Source organism: Boleophthalmus pectinirostris, unplaced genomic scaffold (genome assembly GCF_026225935.1).
Source record: "Boleophthalmus pectinirostris isolate CB_2022bp ecotype Guang Dong unplaced genomic scaffold, ASM2622593v1 HiC_scaffold_1, whole genome shotgun sequence".
NCBI lineage: Eukaryota > Metazoa > Chordata > Actinopteri > Gobiiformes > Gobiidae > Boleophthalmus > Boleophthalmus pectinirostris.
In genome coordinates this window covers 36,925,304-36,945,700 of record NW_026570970.1, presented here as the reverse complement: position 1 = coordinate 36,945,700, position 20,397 = coordinate 36,925,304, and the positions used below count along the sequence as shown (strand labels likewise).

The following is a 20,397-nucleotide window of genomic DNA, read 5'->3' as shown; positions in this document are numbered from 1 at the left end:
ATGGACTGAACCAGGACTGATCCAGGTCTGGGATCAGAGCAGGACCAGAGCGGGACCAGAGCGGGACCAGAGCGGGACCAGAGCGGGACCAGAGCGGGATCAGGGTGGGACTGAGACTGAGACCAAGATCTGACCGGAACCAGACCAGGACCAGAGCAGGACCTGACCGGGACAAGACCAGGACCAGAGTAGGACCTGACCGGGACCAGACCGGGACCTGACCGGGACCTGACCGGGACAAGAGCAGGACCAGTCTCGTCCCAGCCTGGTCCCGGTGTGGTCCTGGACCTGGATCAATCCTGGTTCAGTCCGTATGCGGTGCAAAAGTCCGGCATCGCAGTCACGGGAGTCCATTTTCCATTTGTACACAAAATCAAAAACTGAAAAACTGAATCATTATCTGTTTTTTTCATTTTGGTTTTGGAGATAAATAATGAAGAAAACTGTTGTTTTTTCATTTTCTTATTTTTGGTTTTATATTAAAAACAAATGAACGAATGATTACATGGATTACGATGGTGCTCTCCATCGTCCGTCAGTGTCATTTGGGACGGACTTGTTTAACAGCACAAACCAGTTCCTCTGATGTAGATCCAACTAAGTCAGTTCTTTTTGCTCAGATTGTCTTAAAGTCTAACAGAGCTTCAGACAGAACAGTGCCTTTAGTTAACATCACCCCCCCAGGGAACGTGGATGACATCATCTGCAAAGTGTCATGTCCACAGTATCTTGTTTTTGTTTTGAAGAGAAAACCATTGAATAATGAGCGCACTAATATGAACCAGATCACAATTAGATTTTTATCACTGTCGCCCAACCCTGATGATGTCATAGGTTCTGAGAAATCTCCAAATTTATGATCCACAAATGTTTCTCCTTATTATTATTTGGAATCATGTGGTTTAATTAAAGGTGTGTTGCGCAACTTTTCTGGTGGAGGGTCCGTCATCTGCTTGTCTCCATGGAGATGTTACTGCTTTGTCTGGAATGTTCCACAGTAGAAATGGAAGACAACTATAGGCTACATTACAGGTCAGATCTATGAAGCGGCGCCTCTATTCACAGAGACAATTGTGTTAACTGTATTTTTGAGCAATAGAAACACTCAAAAAGTAACAAATAAATGGTAGATCGATGTGTTTAATGTCCTACCATGGAACATTCCAGGGAAAGCAATAACACAATACATCTTTAAAGTCCGTTCAGCTAGTGATGTGACAATAACAGAAATGTGATGATATTGTAAAGACAAAGTTCTCGCTGTAATATCATGCACCATCACATTATCGAATCACAAGACTCTTTGCTTAAATGAAGAGTTACCACGCAGGGAAAGCTAAAAATAAAAACAGAGAAACTGCATAGATCAGTTCTTCTCAAACACTGAGGCGATGCCAGAGGGAAGTGTGTGTGTGACCTCAGGGAATGTGCTTTTTTTGTCGTACTAGAATAAAGTGTAATTGCACATCCACTACAGTAGTTGGCAGTACAGTGTCATGTTTGTTGCACCAAGCGTATACACACACAGCACACAGTACACACAGTACACACACAGTACACAGAGTACACACACAGTACACACATAGTACACACAGGGCACAGAGTACACACACAGTACACACAGCACACACATAGTACACACACAGTACACACAGTACACTCACAGTACACACACAGTACACACACAGTACACACAGTACACACACAGTACACACAGTACACACACAGTACACACACAGTGCACACAGTACACACAGCATACACATAGTACACACACAGTACACACAGTACACACAGCATACACACAGTACACACACAGTACACACAGTACACACACAGTACACACAGCACAGAGGAGATATGTAATTAAGTAAAAGTGTCTTTACTTTGCTTAATTCCTCCTCAAGTAAAAGTAAACATCTAAATATCTGCTTGAGTAAAAGTTAAAAAAGTACTTGAAACATGTAATTTGAGTAAGAAGTTACTTAGTTACTTTCAGTTATTTGATGTAAAAAAGGATGAGTCATAAATCTAATTCCGCACAAGTTGTTTGAATCAAGTTTAAGGTGACACAGACAAACTTTGTACATTTTAAAGACAAATGAGCTTAACACTAACACTGAGCTCTTCCTTCTTTTTATAAAACTTTATAGAACTTAGAACTTTAATTGCATAACAAATGCACCACAACAACAACAAAAGGAACAATTGAACAAATTCTGAATTATCCGGTCCAATTCACAACACTACAGTAAAAAAGAAAGAAAATGAAACCAAAATCAGAGCATGCAAATCGAAAATGTTGCACACATTGCACATTGATGCTGGTATAAGAAATGAAAAAGTGCAATGCTGTGACGACCTCAATCTGTGGCTCAGCACCAACATCATCCAAGCTGATCCAAGATAAACTGACGGTTCTCTACAGTGACTGAACATTCTAGTGAAACTGCCACCCACACAGTTTACTTTCATTTCCGGCAGATTGTTCTTTTTTTTTTCTCTCTCTCTATCAATCTGATTTGACTCAGTAATGACGATGGGTTCCAATGTAGAGCCCTGCAGTCCCGGTCTGGTCTCTGGTCTCAGTCTCAGTCCCGCTCTGGTCCCGGTCTGGTCCCAGACCTGGATCAGTCCTGGTTCAGTCCATATGTAGCGCAAAAGTTCGACATCACGGTCATGGAAGTCACATAAACGGTCGTTATCCGTTTTTTTTTTCCATTTTTCATTTAAACACAAAATCGAAAACTGAAAAAATGAATTGTTATCCATTTTTTCATTTTGTTTTTTGAGTCAAATAATGAAGAAAACTGTTGTTATTTCGTTTTCTTATTTTTGGTTTTATATTGAAAAACAAATGATACACAGATTGGTGGTTTTACTTTGAGTTACTTATTTTTGTCTATTTGTACTTTTGTTGGTATTAATGCCAGAAGTCTGTTTAAAATAAATGTTGTCTGGTTAAGGACACTTTTTTTGTTGCATCTGCCTCCTACTTTGACCTCTTTAGTCAGCTTCCCCGCATTCAGTCTGATTTTTTTGCGAGGTCGTTCACATTTCCAATTAAAAGCGACTCGTGTGTGATCTCCAGTGTGAACTTTAAATGCCTCAAAAGTGTTCCACATGAGCACTGGAGGACACGACGACGTCACACACAGTGAAGTTGCCTGAACATGGACACAGAATTGAGCACCCAGAGATTTTAAAGCTGCTGTCGTACTGGAGCCAGAACATGTACAGATGATTTGTTTTAAGGAGGAGACTGAGAAGGAGAAGGACGAGGTTTTTGGTTGTGGCGTTTTGTGGAGCAGTGGCAGCAACATCGGTAGAAAGGAACGTTTGAGTGATGGGATTGATCTGTGCTTCACTCACACGGAGTTCAGACACAGTTTTCATCTGACGAGAAAAACGTTTGTGTACATTTGTGACGTATAGGTGGGATGAATGTGACCTGACCGTTCAGACTGAAGTCACATGTGAAAAGATCGCATATGAATCGGTTTTAGGAGCACATATCTAAGTGGTCTGGGTCACATTTGAAAAAAAAAAAAAATCAGATCTGTGTCATTAAAAGATGAGATACAGGAGCATAGGGGCCAAAAAATCTGATTTAGGTCACTTCTGAACGTAAAAAACATTGGCAGCGAACAGCACAGAGCCAGATAAATTAAAGCGTCACTTAAAGACATTACACCCCAATCACGCTGATAAGCCGCTTGAGTTTTTACAGCGAAAACGTGCCGAATCCTGCCAACAATCATCACGCTTCTTGAATACAAATGATACTATTTATAGTCGCGTCGGAGAGTGGAGGGGCGTGAAATGTTTTCTTCAAAAAATAATTGAGTAGAACCGGCGTCGACCGTAATCCTTTCCTCCGTTTCAGAGAAAACTAGATGAAGAAATAACAGTTATAAGCACTTTAAAATTTTAGATCTTTGGATTAAGTCGTCGTGAAAATACCGTATCAAGAATTGTGGATATCGTTACGTCCCTACTTTCAGCTGACACCACTTTCTGAAGCTGTTGTGAAAAAAAAAAAAAACATTTGACTTTCGTTTCTTTCTGCTGATAGAGAAGACGTTGAACTCTGTGCCAGTTTTTGTTTGGTGCGGATAGGCACGGATGACAGAAACCAGGTCAACAAATCTGCCATCTGACTGTTGCACAACAAACTCCACCTGAGAATTCTGACCTGTCTCCAGCTCTGGTTTAAAGTGCATTTCACATTATTACATCTGGTTTGTCATTATAGTTTTACAGTGAAGTGGCAGTTTGTGGAAAAAAAGTTGAGACGAAAAGCGCAAAAAGACAGGAAGTAGCGTTGAGTTCTAAAATGACAAAACAATAAAAATGTCTCTGAGTTCAGACACCTTGGCATAATTTCACATTCGGCACTAACCTTAAAGAACCATATAAAGGCTTGTCACAAACTAAAAAAAAGAAAGTCACTTGTCTAATTTGAGATGTAGAAAGCCAAAACAAAGCAGCCAGAACACATAAATCCACTGAAATTTTGGTCACAAGCAAATGAGACGCCGATGAGACTCTTGGGATCATCAGACTACAAACAAACACTGACGATCCTCCATAAAAAAAAACAAACAAACATGAAAACATCGTAAATACTTCGCATAAAAATATGAAATGCTTTGTAAACATGACTCTGTTTGCTGAAATGTTCAACGATATGCAGTGGTCGGTGTAAAAGTAAAAGAAGAACAGATCTAGGTCAGTCACGATGGAACCAACGACCAATACTAAACCAAAACTAAAAGTGTGCAAAGACTTCACGAAGTTTTGTCACAGAGTTTAGTGCGGAAACAAGAAAATCTGTTTTAACAACGGAGACGTGCCAATTAGTGCCAAGTAATATAGAATGAATAACTTACAACAAAATGATGTTTGATTAAGGGCACAGAGAGAGTAGAGGGCACAAAGAGATGAGGGCACAGAGGGAGTAGGGTAGAGAGGGAGAAGTGCACAGAGGGCACAGAGGGAACATGGCACAGAGGGAACATGGCACAGAGGGAGCAGAGGGCACAGAGGGAACATGGCACAGAGGGAGTAGAGGGCACAGAGGGAACATGGCACAGAGGGAGTAGAGGGCACAGAGGAAGCAGAGGGCACACAGAGAGAGCAGAGGGAGTAGAGGGCATAAAGAAATGAGGGCACAGAGGGAGTAAGGTAGAGAGAGAGTAGAGGGCAGAGAGGGAGGAGTGCACAGAGAGAGCAGAGGCACAGAGAGGGTAGGGTACAGAGGGAGAAGAGAGAGGGGGGCACAAAGAAAGCAACGCACAGAGGGAGTAGGGCACAGAGGGAGTAGGGCACAGAGGGAGGAGGGCACAGAGAGACTAGGGCACAGAGGGAGTAGGGCACAGAGGGAGGAGGGCACAGAGGGAGGAGGGCACAGAGGGAGGAGGGCACAGAGGGGGGAGGGCACAGAGGGAGGAGGGCACAGAGGGAGGAGGGCACAGAGAGACTAGGGAACAGAGGGAGCAGAGGACACAGACAGAGCAGAGGACACAGAGAGAGCAGAGGACACAGAGAGAGCAGAGGACACAGAGAGAGGAGGGTGCAGAGAGGAGGGTGCACAGGGAGTAGGGCACAGATGGAGGAGAGAGCACAGAGGGAGTAGAGGGCACATAGAAGGAGTATGGCACAGAGGGAGTAGAGGGCACAAAAGGCACAGAGAGAGCAGGACACAGAAGGCACAGAGGGAGTAAGGCACAGAGGGAACATGGCGCAGAGGGAGCAGTACATAGAGGTAGTAGGGCACAGAGATAGGAGTACACAGAGATAGGAGTACACAGAGATAGGAGTACACAGAGATAGGAGTACACAGAGATAGGAGTACACAGAGATAGGAGTACACAAACGAAGCAGGGCATAGAGAGCGTAGGGCACAGAAAGTGTGCAGAGGGCACAGAGGGAGAAGAGGGCACAGGGTGGGATTGAGAAATAAAAGAGATATTTAATGGTATTGTACTTTGTATCAGTATTTACATATAAAGTACTTTATCTGATGCTGTTTGTGTATTCTGTGTTTGTTTCAGGAAACAGATGGAAATGAGTTCAGAATACCACAATCTGCTACACAACTTTTCTTTTCTTGATTAATGCTCCGGTACATGGGCCTGTAAAATAAATCATAATACACACAAACGGACTCCCCCTGCCGATGTTCTCCACACAGAAACTCCCCCCAAAACACACAGACGACGTACGCACAAGGACGACACCATCAGACCGTTTAAACCGTCATTTCACTAAATACAGATGTCATTTATTTTTATTACTCTCATCAGAACTATTGTGCCATTTAGTCATGTTTTGGCCCTGAACATTACGGTTGCTAGGGAACAGTTATGTAATTAAATCAACATGTGTCATATCTGCGCCACCATATTAAAAACGAGAAGAAAAAATACAAAATACAGGTTGGAGACCCCAGAATTAGACGATGCAGATCTTAAGCATTACTGTTAGTACTTGTAAAGCACTTTGAATTATTTTGTGTACAAATTGTTAAACTTGGCTTGCCTTACTTGTACATTTTCTGTCAATAATACTTAGGTTTGCCTCATAACATAAATTGTACAACTGATTTAAAGAAAGAATAGTAAAGAGTTGAAATAAAATAAGGCTGAGTTTCTAGTAGAGATGGAACGAGACACAATTTCCACAAGAAAAGACGAGATTGAATCCACAAAAACAACAAGACAAGAATTTCTAATACTGTATTTTTTGGACTATAAATGCCACATTTTCATGGTTTGGGTGTTTCCTGTGACTTATAGTCCGGTGCGACTTATATATTAAAATGTTGACAGTGAAGCGTTGACAGGTTCTAGTCTTGTGTGTGAGTATCTGCTGCTCCTGTTCCTCCTGCACCACTGTCACTTCACTCTACTGCACATGTCTCCTGCAGAAAGAGCCTCTGTTCTGTCTGGATCATGTCAGTCGATCGCACCATTACTTCTGCACCACTGAACTATTTTACATTTAAACAAACTTATAGGCGAGTTTCATTGTTGACAAAAGTGCGCGTTGCATGCTGGGAATTATTTTGGTCGGCGGCAAGAAAAGCTAATTCAACATGACGGACGGAGCGAGAAAGCACGTAAAGGGTATTGATCCTGGTTATTTATCCACTCTAACGGCAGAGGAGCCAAGACCATTTGACCAGAAATTTGTCATAAGCATCGACGGAGCCAAATCACCCTTTTCAACCCCGACAAAAGGTGGACCAAACCAAATTTCTGGTCAGAATCGCCAATTAACTGGACAAATATTCACTTGGGCGATATCCACAATGACTTGGTGGAAACTCCTGGGCCATTCACAGCAGAAAAGATGAAAACCTCCAAGAGTCTCCATGTGTTAGGGTTAGGCATCCGATAATGCAGCAGGAATTTACCATTATCGGGAATAAATACACGAGGTTACGCACTGTGTTTGACGCTATCCTGTTTCTTGCCTCCGACCAAAATATTTCCCAGCATGCAACGCGCGCTTTTAATAACAATGATGTCATCTGAAACTCGCCTATAAAGACGACTGAGAAGACTGAACACAAATGCCCCCAAAAACCAAAATCAGAGTTGTGAAATCTGCAGCAGAAAGAAAGTTTGGAGTGAGAGAGAAACTTGTGACACTGGGAGGATGCACCATGAAACTTTCCTGAAGTCACTGGATGGATGGACAAAGTCTGGACTTCAGTGACACTGAAACCATCCTGTCGAGATTCAGAAAGACCTGAATAATTCTAACTGGAACTGATGCTGAGTCTGACGACAGCGACACAGAAGAGGAAGTGACGCTCTGTTTACCTCCGGAGGTCGAGGACGAGTTGTTCAGAAGTGACACCGAGGATGAAGAATTGAATGGATTTAGTGATTTGGAGTGAGATGGAGAGTTTGTTAAACTTGTTCTGTTCTGTTGTTTATGTTATAGTTTATCTGAAGAACTGTTCATATGTGACGTTAACAGTCTGTTGTTCTCTCTTCTATTGTTTTTACTACAACTTAACTTTACAAAGGAAATGTTGGTTCCTGGTCTCTGACTTTATAAAATACATTTCCTCCAAAAAGTGTGACTTATATATGTTTTTTTCTTCTTATTTTAGCTGGTGAGACTTATACTCCAGAGCAATTTATAGTCTGAAAAGTACTTTATGATGTACATTTCACATTTCAGTGTCCAATTTTGGCCTTACAATTTATTATCTATTTGATTTTGTATTTCTGTTTCAATTCTACTACTGCTTTTTGGAACACATAACCCTTTTTTGTCCAATTTAAACACATCTAGTCCTTTTTTTCTGCATAAATAGTAGGTTTTGTATGAGTTTGGGTCGAGTATATGGAAATACGGAATCGTTTTGAGAGTTCTTTGCCAAACCTTCTTTTTAGTCAGCTAATCGATCAACAGTCATTTGATAAAAAGTCCCGTTTGACACAGAGCTGACCCGTGACTCAAAGTGTGCTCAGGTCAGTGGAGTGACTCAGAGCCTCTCCCAGGTCTAAAGAGCCGTAAGCACCGCCCCACGTCCCATAACCAGCATCATAAAACACTCTGTAAACAGCAGAGCACGGATCGCCTTAGATAAACTCACATCTGTACGCTGGGGCTGGTAATCTACGGTTAAAGCTGCACTCTGGAGATTTTCTGCAAGGTGGAAGATCTGATCTCCACCTGCTCGTCTCCATGTGTAATATATAGATGTATAAATTTAATGTCATACTGTGGAACATTCCAAAAAAAGTGAAGGTCTGGTTTAGACCTGGATTTGTCCTGTATTATTCCTGGATTTGTCCTGGTTTAGTCCTGGAATATTTCTGGTTTAGTCTTGGTTTGTTCCTGGTTTATTCCAAGTTTATATCTGGTTTAGTCCTGTATTATTCCTTGTTTAGTCCTGGTTTAGTCCTGGGTTCTTCCTGGTTTCTTCCTGGTTTAGTCTTGGGTGAGTCGTGGATTATTGTTGGATTTGTCCCGGATTATTCCTGGTTTAGTCCTGGATTATTCTTTCTTCAGTCCTGCTTTAGTCCTGGTTTCTTCCTGGTTTAGTTTTGGGTTAGTTGTGGTTTATTCTTGGATTTGTCCTGGATTATTCCTGATTTAGTCCTGTTTATTCCTGGTTTAGTTGTGGATTATTCCTGGTTTATTCCTGGTTTATTATTAATGTAATCAAAAGGGAAATCTGTTCCCCTCAGTTTGACATCGTCACATTCTATAATGAGAAAAGCACTCATCTGGGCATGCTCCATCTAAACAACTGTGCCAAACTGTGCCAAACCGTACTGAATCCAGGAGAGCGCCCCCTTCCTGACGCAGCATGCGATCACGCTACGAGGAACCAACCAATCACACGGCTCGGATTGTGTCATGTGTTTCCAGGAGACGGGACAAAAATGCAGCCTATACAACAAACCCATGTGACCTAGTTCCCACAGAGACCGAGACAGGGACTGAATCAGGACTAAACCAGGACTAAACCAGGACTACAGCATGATTCAACCACTGAATAAGGACAGAACCAGACTAGGACTAAACCAAGACTTAACCCAGGACTAAATTTGTAAAGAACCAGACCAGAAAAACAAATTAATCTGACAAAACATTTCATTCAAATTCCATAAATCATGCAGCTCTAACCTGGGAATAAACCAGAACTAAACCAGAACCAAACCAGAACCAAACCAGAACCAGAACTAAACCAGAACTAAACCAGAACCAAACCAAAACCAAACCAGAACTAAACCAGAACTAAACCAGAACCAAACCAAAACCAAACCAAAACAAAACCAGAACTAAACCAGAACCAAACCAGAACTAAACCAGAACTAAACCAAACCAAACCAGAACCAAACCAGAACTAAACCAGAACTAAACTAAAACCAAACCAGAACTAAACCAGAACCAAACCAGAACCAAACCAAAACCAAACCAGAACTAAACCAGAACCAAACCAAAACCAAACTGGAATTAAACCAGAAGTAAACCGGAACCAAAAAAAGAACCAAACCAAAACCAAACCATAACTAAACCAGAACTAAACCAAAACCAAATTAGAACTAAACCAGAACCAAACCATAACAAAACCAAAACTAAACCAAAACCAAACCAGAATTAAACCGGAACTTAAACACAACAAAAAAAAAGACCCAAACCAGGACCAAACCCAGACTCTAGTTTGACCCAGTTCCCACAGTCCTGATGAGGATTTCCTGGGACTCAGTTGGACTCTACACACACAAACTCATCGGGGGGTCGGAGCGCGCTCAGTGGGACACCAGGAAGTGCAGAGGAGAATCAGGAAGCGGAGGAAAGGCTCTGTTTAGACTCACAACAAACACACACAGATCCCATTCCACACATCTGGACTTCCAGCATTCTCTTTGTCTTAAAACGACGGTATTAACAAAAAAAAAAAAAAACGATAAATGTCTTAAGCATCAAAAACACGCGAGAAGAGGTTTTAGACATCATCCGTGCACTTTGAGTAATCTAGCGATCTCTCCCGGACCCTATTCAAACCCTCCTTTATGGTTACCAGTGCAGGCTTTTCCATAAATATACAAAACATGATACAGTTTATTAGGTTATTTTCTTTGACTTATTCAGTGTCACGAACTATTTTAGTTGGTGTCCACATGGGTTTATAAGAAACATGGAACAATAAGCAGACAGATCACACATCAAACAGAAAGTGTCCTCTTATCGAAGTCCCAGGCTTTTAACACAAACTGAGCCAACTTGAAAACATTACTTTTAACTCTTCAAAAAACTAAAGGCAATTTTAGTTCATTTGTCCTTGCCTGGATTTTTTTTTTCTTAATTTTGCTATTAAAGCTGACCCTTTTACCCCCTAATGAAGTGTTATAAATCCTTTTTTTTTTTCACTACAACCTGTTATTTCACAATCTGCTGCTGGAGTTGTGTCAAATGGATGTAATAAAAACTACAAGACCAGAAATACAATTCACTCTCTTTCATACAAAACACACAGCAAACATGTATCAACAGCTTTTTGGGCATAAACATGAAAATTTAGGGTCTTAGCTACAAAAGTGCAAAATATCAAGTTTGTAAGTAAAACTAAAAATATCCTTATTGTCTCAAAAAAAAAAAAAAAAAAAAGTGCAGTGGTCCCATGACTTTCCTGGTGTCAGAGAGACACATCACTTCCTGCATTTCAATGGAGTTTATTACATTTGGATTTGGACATATGGACTCAAATAAACCTGAAAATAAAAATAGCAAGTGATGTGCAATTACGTAGACCAAGATGCGTAATTTTCCATTTATTTGAGAAATAAGTGCACTTAGAGGGACTTTTTCAATTGCTCAGAGCATCGACCGTTTTGACTCACTACACTCTTTGGCAAAGTTTGGGCCAATCAAAACGGACAGAGAGCATGAGTTTGGTGGAAAACAAAGTTCCTATTGGACAATCGTTTTCCCGACATCATCACACAGCGTGCGTGACGTAAGATAATAGCGGAAATATGCTCAGAAAGTCACAAATGTCAGTTTTTTCAAGAGTAAAAATGTACTTTTCTATCTTCTATGGTTGGAAAGTTATGCATGATTATATAAAACATTTTCCCAAGTATCATATATGATACCGTCGGGCTGGAAGGTTAAACAAATCCTCCAGTTTCTCCTCATCAGACACAGCAAACAAACAGTAAGATACATTAGACATAACTGACAGAGCAGCTCATGATACAAGGACAGAAGGACAGAAAATACATTTCATGTATTACCTCCTACATTTAGGCTATTTACGAGTCAATTGTCAGAATTTCTACCTATGGAAAAAACTAACTCTTGAAAAAAATAATGATGGACACATTTTTCAAGAACTTTGGTATCCCATACTGGCAAGTCTGGAAACCTTTTAAGAAGTACAGTACCACACTTAGTAAATTATCATTGGTATTCCTTCAGTATGTGTATATTTAAATATTAAATATTATTGAATGTTATAAATTTGAATGAATAATGTACACGTACAGACCACCTGCTCATATAAGATGTTTGCTGCTTTGGAGCGGTTTGGAATGTCAAAATTGTCAGTATTAAAGGGCAAACTTATGAGAGACAAAAGTTTAGTCATGCATATAAGTGTATGTTTATACATACATATATACATGTATTCTTATGAAACGGTATTATGACCAACTGATTCATTTTTGACATTCCATCTAACTGTTTAGAGGAACATTGTATTATTAAGAGTGTAATTATTATGTATATATATGTGTATGTGTATGTGTATATATATATATATGTGTATGTGTATATATATGTGTGTGTGCTTTACGTATGTGTGTATGTATGTGCGTAAAAAAAGAAAAAGAAAGAAATACATTTTCAATGTCCCACACCTCAGCTGGGCACATACTGACCCTCTGACCTGAGCTGGACACATACTGACCCCTGACCTGAGCTGAACACATACTGACCCCTGACCTGAGCTGAACACATACTGACCCTCTGACCTGAGCTGGACACATACTGACCCTCTGACCTGAGCTGAACACATACTGACCTCTGACCTGAGCTGAACACATACTGACCCCTGACCTGAACACATACTGACCCCTGACCTGAGCTGAACACATACTGACCCCTGACCTCAGCTGAACACATACTGACCCCTGACCTGAGCTGGACACATACTGACCTCTGACCTCTGCTCAAGTTCAGAGTGACATACGGCTCAGGACCAAAACAATCTTTAATTAAAATATGTGTTCTTAATTTTGGTTTCTTTAAGATTTCACTTTGCCACTTCAGTTTAATCTTGTCAGAGTAAATGTTTCTAGTTTGTCTGACACTACAGATTCATTTATTTCTGTAAACAAACTGGAGATCTGCAGCCTCAAAAACATTCTCAGCCTCTCTACTCCAGGACAATTTATGTAACAGACTCCAGTTAAATACAATGATACAGAAGTGTACACTACAGCTTCACCAACCTGATGTGATGTGCAGGAGCTGGTGGTGTTGTGTTGCTGATGTAAGAGCCGCTCTGCAAATGTAACTGTGGTCATTAAATTACATCACTTCTGTCGCACTGGAACAACAGCACAGCACCAGCCCATAAAATCCTGCCAATATTCAACCAAACAGGGTCAGCTCCTTCAACTGTATGTCTTGTGGAGATTTTACTGCATGGAATGTTCCACAGTATGGCATTAAATGTGTCTATTACGGAGACAAGAGGGAAACATCACCAGATCTGTGGAGTAAGAATCTATGTACTGTAGATATTTTAGAGCAACACCTGAAATGGAATAAATGCATTTGAGGTGGAGTTTAAAATCACACGTGGAACACAGAACACAGAACATGTCTCCATGTCGACGTCTGACAGGTGAAGAAGAGACAGGTGCAGAGGAGACATTCATTTGTGTCACACGCCTCCTGTCACTGTCTGCAGGGTTCTCACTCTCTGGTCTCTGATCTGGTCTATGCCCTAGGTCTGGTCTGGTCTCTGGTCTCTGGTCTCTAGTCTCTGGTCTGGTCTCTGGTCTCTGGTCTGGTCTCTAATCTCTGGTCTCTCTCTAGGTCTCTGGTCTCTGGTCTCTTTAGGTCTCTCTGGTCTGGTCTCTGGTCTGGTCTCTGGTCTGGTTTCTAATCTCTGGTCTCTAGTCTTCTGGTCTGGTCTCTAGTCTCTGGTCTGGTCTCTGGTCTGGTCTGGTCTCTGGTCTGGTCTTCTAATCTCTGGTCTGGTCTCTAGTTTCTGGTCTGGTCTCTGGTCTGGTTTCTAATCTCTGGTCTCTGGTCTGGTCTCTGGTCTGGTCTGGTCTCTCTGGTCTCTGGTCTCTGGTCTCTGGTCTGGTCTCTGGTCTGGTCTCTGATCTGGTCTCTAGTTTTTGGTCTGGTCTCTGGTCTGGTCTCTAATCTCGAGTCTCTAGTCCGGTCTCTGGTCTCTAGTTTCTGGTCTGGTGTGATCTCTGGACAAACCCATAAAAAATCTCAACCAAATGCTTTCTAGGAACATGACGCAGACGGGAGAACATATGGAGGGAAAGAGCGAGGGAAAGAGGAGAAGAGAGGGAGCAGAGGGAGAGACACGAGGGAGAGACTAGAGGGAGAGACTAGAGGGAGAGACACGAGGGAGAGACACGAGGGAGAGACTAGAGGGAGAGACTAGAGGGAGAGACAGACGAGGGAGAGACACGAGGGAGAGACTAGAGGGAGAGACACGAGGAGAGACACGAGAGGAGAGACTAGTGGGAGGAGAGAGAAAAGAGAGAGGGGTGGGTGGGGTTTGGGGGGTTCGAGGAAGAGAAATCTCCCAAAGTTCGTTCAGATGTGAGGCACAAATGAAGCACCATCTGCTGATCGGAGCTGAGCCAAAAACAAAATGGAGGAGGATAATTCAGCACAGGCGCAGCATCCGACATGACACCCGCCGTCTGGGGACACGCGCCATTACACCCACCAAATCTGCTCCCATTTGTACAGTTACATGCCCAAAACGTGTCCTCTGCATTTGATCCATCCTTCAGTGTCTGTAAGATTAAACCTACATTTGACCCATCCATTAACGTTTCTGGGTTAACCCTACACTTGACCGATCTGTAAGTGTCTCTGGGTTAAACCTACATTTGCCCCATTGTTCAGCATCTCTGGATTAAACCTGTATTTGACCCATCCTTCAGCATCTCAAGGTTAAACCTATATTTGACCCATCCTTCAGTGTCTCTAGATTAAACCCGTATTTGCCCCATCCTTCAGCGTCTCTGAATTAAACCTACATTTGACCCAACCTTCAGTGTCTCTAGCGTCTCACTTACACACACTGTATTTGTCCCATCCTTCAGCATCTTTGGGTCAAACCTGCATTTGACCCATCTTTCAGTGTCTCTAGATTAAACCGGCATTTGCCCCATCCATGAGTTTGTCTGGGTTAAACGTGCATTTGACCCATCCTTTAGTGTCTCTAAATTTAATCTGCATTTGACCCATTCTTCAGTGTTTCTGGGTTAAACCTACATTTACCCTATCCTTCAGCATCTCTGGATTAAACCTGTATTTGACCCAACCTTCAGTGTCTCTAGCATCTCACTTACACACACTGTATTTGTCCCATCCCTCAGTGTCTCTGATTAAACCTGCATTTGACCCAACCTTCAGTGTCTCCGGGTTAAACTTGTATTTGACCCATCTTTCTGTGTCTCTAGATTAAACCTGCATTTGTCCCATCCATGAGTTTGTCTGGATTAAACCTGCATTTGATCCATCCTTCAGTGTCTCTAAATTAAACCTGAATTTGACCCATCCATCAATTTCTCTGGGTTATCCTACACTTGACCCATCTTTAAGTTTCTCTGGGTTAAACCTACATTTGCTCCATCCTTCAGCGTCTCTGAAATAAACCTACATTTGACCCAACCTTCAGTGTCTCTAGCGTCTCACTTACACACACTGTATTTGTCCCATCCTTCAGCGTCTCTAGATTAAACCATCTTTTGACCCATCCATAAGTGCCTCTGGGTTAAACCTACATTTGATCCATCCTCCAGCATCTCTAGATTAAAACTGCATTTGACCCATCCTTCAGTGTCTCTGGGTTAAACCTGTGGTGCAGAGGACACGCCTATTTTATGGGGAAATTTGAACCAACACAAACACAGGCAGAACATGCAAACTTCACACCGAAAGCCCTTTATCCTATTATTCTATTCAAGTTACAGGTCAGATCTGTGGAAAGACGAGCCCACTCACGGTAGGAATGTGGTTTTCACTGTATTTCTGAGCATTAAAATCACATGTAACAGAAAAAAAAAAAAAAACACCTTTGGAAGCTTGGTGTGTATTTCCCAAACAAGAGCACACTGTAACACTGTGACATTTCTTCACTGGTTATTTGACTCCGAGGCAACAACAGACAAGTCTTAGCACATTTCTGATGGTTTGAGAAATATTTCTGTTTCATTTTCCTGGGATCTACAACACACTCTTCTCCAAAACTTTCTGTGAATCTCCCAGAGCTCAGATGGGGGTGATTGACAGGTGGATTAGCCAGTCAGAGACACACATGGTCCATCTGAATCAAGACAAATCTGGCTGCTTACGAGGAAAAACGAAATTCAAAAATATCACAGGGGACAGAAAAACAGGGGGGATTTCTGCAGAAACACTGAACGAAGCAAGAAACTGACTTTATCTGAGAAGAGAAATGTGATTTACCATTAAAAATAAAAATTTAGTGATATCCAAATCTCTCCGTACGATATTATGACGATATGCCTCTCACGGTACAAAATATTTATTGTGACATTTTGGAGAGGCTGATATATTTGTAGCTGGAGCACTTTTATGCTTTTTAAAATACTCTGACAAGATTTTGGTGTGAATTATTACCATCATAATCCCAAGAATTTAAGTAAAAAACATATTTCTTCATGTTGTCTGCACTGAAATGAATCATGGGATATGTAGTTCCCAATGTATATCAGCTACTGCTACTTAAAAAAATAAAATAAAATAATGAATTTAAGCAAAGGACCTTGTAATTCGATATATTGTGACACCCCATTGTATTATTGTGAGACTTTTGACGATACAATATCACAATATTTCGGTTATTGTTACATCCTGAGTAAAATACCAGATAACAGCTTGGGCATTTATTTGTTTCAATCACTTAACAGACCAGGCTTTTATTTGAGACCAGGTGGCAATTTGGGGCAGGTGATTATTTCCTTCCTCACAAAAATCTTGTTCAGCAAAACTGGGAAAATAACCAGTAGGACTATAATTTACTTTTATTATTTTTTTACAGCATTAAGGCAGTTAGACGAAGGCCTGGTGACTACGTTGCTGACCATGTGGGTACGATTTCTGCCTCCTCGTCCTCTTTGCCACAACTTTCCTCATATGCCACAGCAGCTACGATCATATTAATGCTTCCTCCCAATTGCCAAACTAACCATACCATATTTTTAGGACTATAAGGCACACCGGATTATAAATCGTAGTATCAATAATGTTGAATTCTCTTGTCTATTTTCATACATAAATTGCACTGGGTTATAAGGCTCATTAATAAAAACAAACGTACGACACTTGAGAGTGATGCTGATGGCAGATCGTGGCATAATTCGCCCGGCGTTCCCTCCCTGTCTTGGCGAATGTGGATTATGAATGTAAATGTGGTTGGATCATTTAAGTTATTTATTTATTTTTTTAATTTCCTGCGAGGACGACTCAAATATACATTGAGTAATAATGTGTTTAATGTGCACATTTGTTTACATTTTACAGAAACTAAACTTAAAACCACATTTGCATAAACTATAAGCTCTGAAAAAAAAAACTGCTGGCTCCTTGTGCGCTGATGCAGTTCAGCTTCTGTCAGACTAAAGGACACAACTCAGTGGAATATGTGTGTTCTTTCTCCGACAAGGCGACATGGCAGCAGTGTGCGTTAAGTCGACACAGAATTATACTTCACTCATTACCCTGTGAGGCTCCTGACTACAGTAGCTATAGGCAAGTTTCAGCTGACGTCATTGTTATTAAAAGCCCGCGTTGCATGCTGGGAAATATTTTGGTCGGAGGCAAGAAACACGGTAGCGGTCAAACACAGTGCGTAACCTCGCGTATTTATCCCCGATAATGGTAAATTCCTGCTGCATTATCGGATGCACAAATAGAAGCACGAAAGAAGGAAAATGTCTTTTTTGTATTCTGAGTGAAAAGAACCACTAACAGAGAATTAAATGACTTTCAAACATCCGCAGAGCAAACGTAGAAGATCCTAACAAACCGTGGACTCCAACAAGTTCAACAACACATCGAGACTCTTGGAGGTTTTCATCTTTTCTGCTGTGAATGGCCCAGGAGTTTCCACCAAGTCATTGTGGATATCGCCAAAGTGAATATTTGTCCAGGTAGTTGGCGATTCTGAACAGAAATTTGGTCCACCTTTTGTCGGGGTTGAAAAGGGTGATTTGGCGTCCGTCGATGATTATGACCAATTTCTGGTCAAATGGTCTTGGCTCCTCTGCCGTTAGAGTGGATAAATACCGGGATCAATACCCTTTACGTGCTTTCTCGCTCCGTCCGTCATGTTGAACTGTTGTTACTGTTTATTGCCACGGACCAAAATAATTCCCAGCATACAACGCGCGCTTTTGTCAACAATGAAACTCGCCTATAATGCTCCGACAATCCATCAAGCGGTGCGGCTTCATAGTTTACAAAAGTCTTACTAAAACATTTTGACAGATTTTTGCGCATGTTGTAACACCTAAAATCAGTTCAAGGTCAGTAAACACAACCAGAATTAATACATAAGGCGCCGAGTGTCGATTTTTGAGAAAATTAAAGGGTTTTACTTGTGCCTTATAGACAGAAAAATACAGTACTAAAACTCCTAAAAACTGCCAACTATGTCGCGCCATTTTTTCTTTTTTTTTTTTTTTTACATCACTTCGAAATAGGGATTTCACAGCGGAACAGACATCACCTGTTCCTCCACTTTTTCAGCAGAGATGAAGGGTGACCGGATGCAGCTCAGAGAATATAGCCTATCCATTCAATCACATAACCAATCTGGTGTGGGCAGGACTGAAATGAAGTCAAACTGCTCCTGTCGCTGTAAACATCAGGCTCTCTGTGGTGTCGCTGCACTAATCATCACATCTTGGTTAAATGAAACACAAAAAAAACGGGAAATGGGAGTTTGAGCAGCTCCTCGGGAACAGACACAATGACCGCTGGGGATGTCGACATAGGCGACTTTCTATACAGACAAAATATACACCTGCATCCAGAATTTAAAGGGGACCTGGCGCTTAATTGAAACCCGGCTATTATTTGGTATTTTATTGTAGTTCAAAATGTTAGATGGCCAATGATCTCCTTTGTTTCAGATGAATCACTGAAATAAACAAATCTGACTGGACGATCATGTTTGATTCTGACTCGAGCTGCGACAGAGGGAGTGGAGACCAGACTGATATCTCTGGAGAAAATAAATATACCGAGATGAGTCTGGATTCGCCAGGCAACAGTTTCAAAAACATCGTCAATAAGCCCCACATTTACCTCCAGGTGGGTACTCCTGGCTCAGCTCCTGACGAGTTTAACCACAAGTTTAGCACCCCCTGCAGGCCCAATACAATCCACCTCCACCCAAAACACAATGAGTCACCGCTCCATGTCTGAGTTATATTTGGTGCTGTAGTCTCTCTCTCTCCGGCTCTTACATCAGCCGGGTTCTGGCATCACTGTGTTACCCACAAATGTCTGCTTTATAATGGGGCTGTCTGCAGGAGAGCTCTGAAAAGTATTGAAAAGCACATACTAATTCATACTAAAACTTATATCGAAACTAGATACTCATTTGAGCAGGTATCGATACTAAAAAAGTCTCATTGACAGGACAGAAAAGAGCCTTTCCTGAATGTCTTTAGAATGATCTTGAGCTCTATCAGAACAAGTGTCAGAGCACTAGAGGTGTGCAAAAATATTGAAATATAGATATATCGTATCATTTGATGGAATGATACAGTATCGATATCGGGAGCCAGAGGTGGGACCAAGTCATTGTTTTGCGAGTCTCAATTAAGTCTCAAGTCTTTGACCTCAACTCCGAGTCAAGTCCCAATTCAAAGACAGACAAGTCCAAGTCGAGTCCAAGTCGAGTCCAAGTCGTCTACATTGAGCTTCAAGTAATTTCAAGTCCAAATACAGCTTAGATTTTTGCAATTTATATGAATATATTAACTAAACTGTTCTTAAAAAGTCATGGTATATTTATAAATGAGTATTTAAATAAGTTGTAGAAATCAATTTTTTCCCCCTTTTTATTAAGATCTAAAAGTGCTTAATAACATTAACACAATAGTTCCCTCTGTTTTACTGTATTGTACCGTTTATTACTGCATATTACTGTATTGTTCTGTATATTACTGTTACTTTTACTGTTATATTACTGTACATTTGAGGATACATATCACAGTACTTTAGTAGTAAATAGAAGTAGGAGGGAAATGTTTCAGTTTGTTACTTTAAAATCCAGCGTTGCATTCATCAGCTGTAAAGAGAAAAGTATTTTCTAAACATTTTTTTAGGAGAAGCATCAAGTCTTCTCAAGTCACAGACCTCAAGTCTGAGTCAAGTCCCAAGTCACTGACCTTCAAATCCAAGTCAAGTCCCAAGTCTTAATCCATTTTATCAAGTCAAGTCTCCAGTCCTAAAAATAGTGACTCAAGTCTGACTCGAGTCCAAGTCATGATTTGCAAGTCCCCAACTCTGTCGAGGGTTGCTGTATCAATATATTCTCAAAAGTATTTTTTGGGATATTTTACTCAGTTGTTTTGTCACAGCTACAGTTTTGTTGTTTGTTAAGAGGAAGGAAACTCT

The 20,397-nt window shown here is 41.1% G+C and overlaps 1 protein-coding gene across 1 annotated transcript in view; it reads right to left on the bottom strand.

The window, feature by feature from the left end:
- tfpia (tissue factor pathway inhibitor a) overlaps positions 1-20,397 on the bottom strand; it is a 114,039-nt gene that overhangs the window by 51,564 nt on the left and 42,078 nt on the right.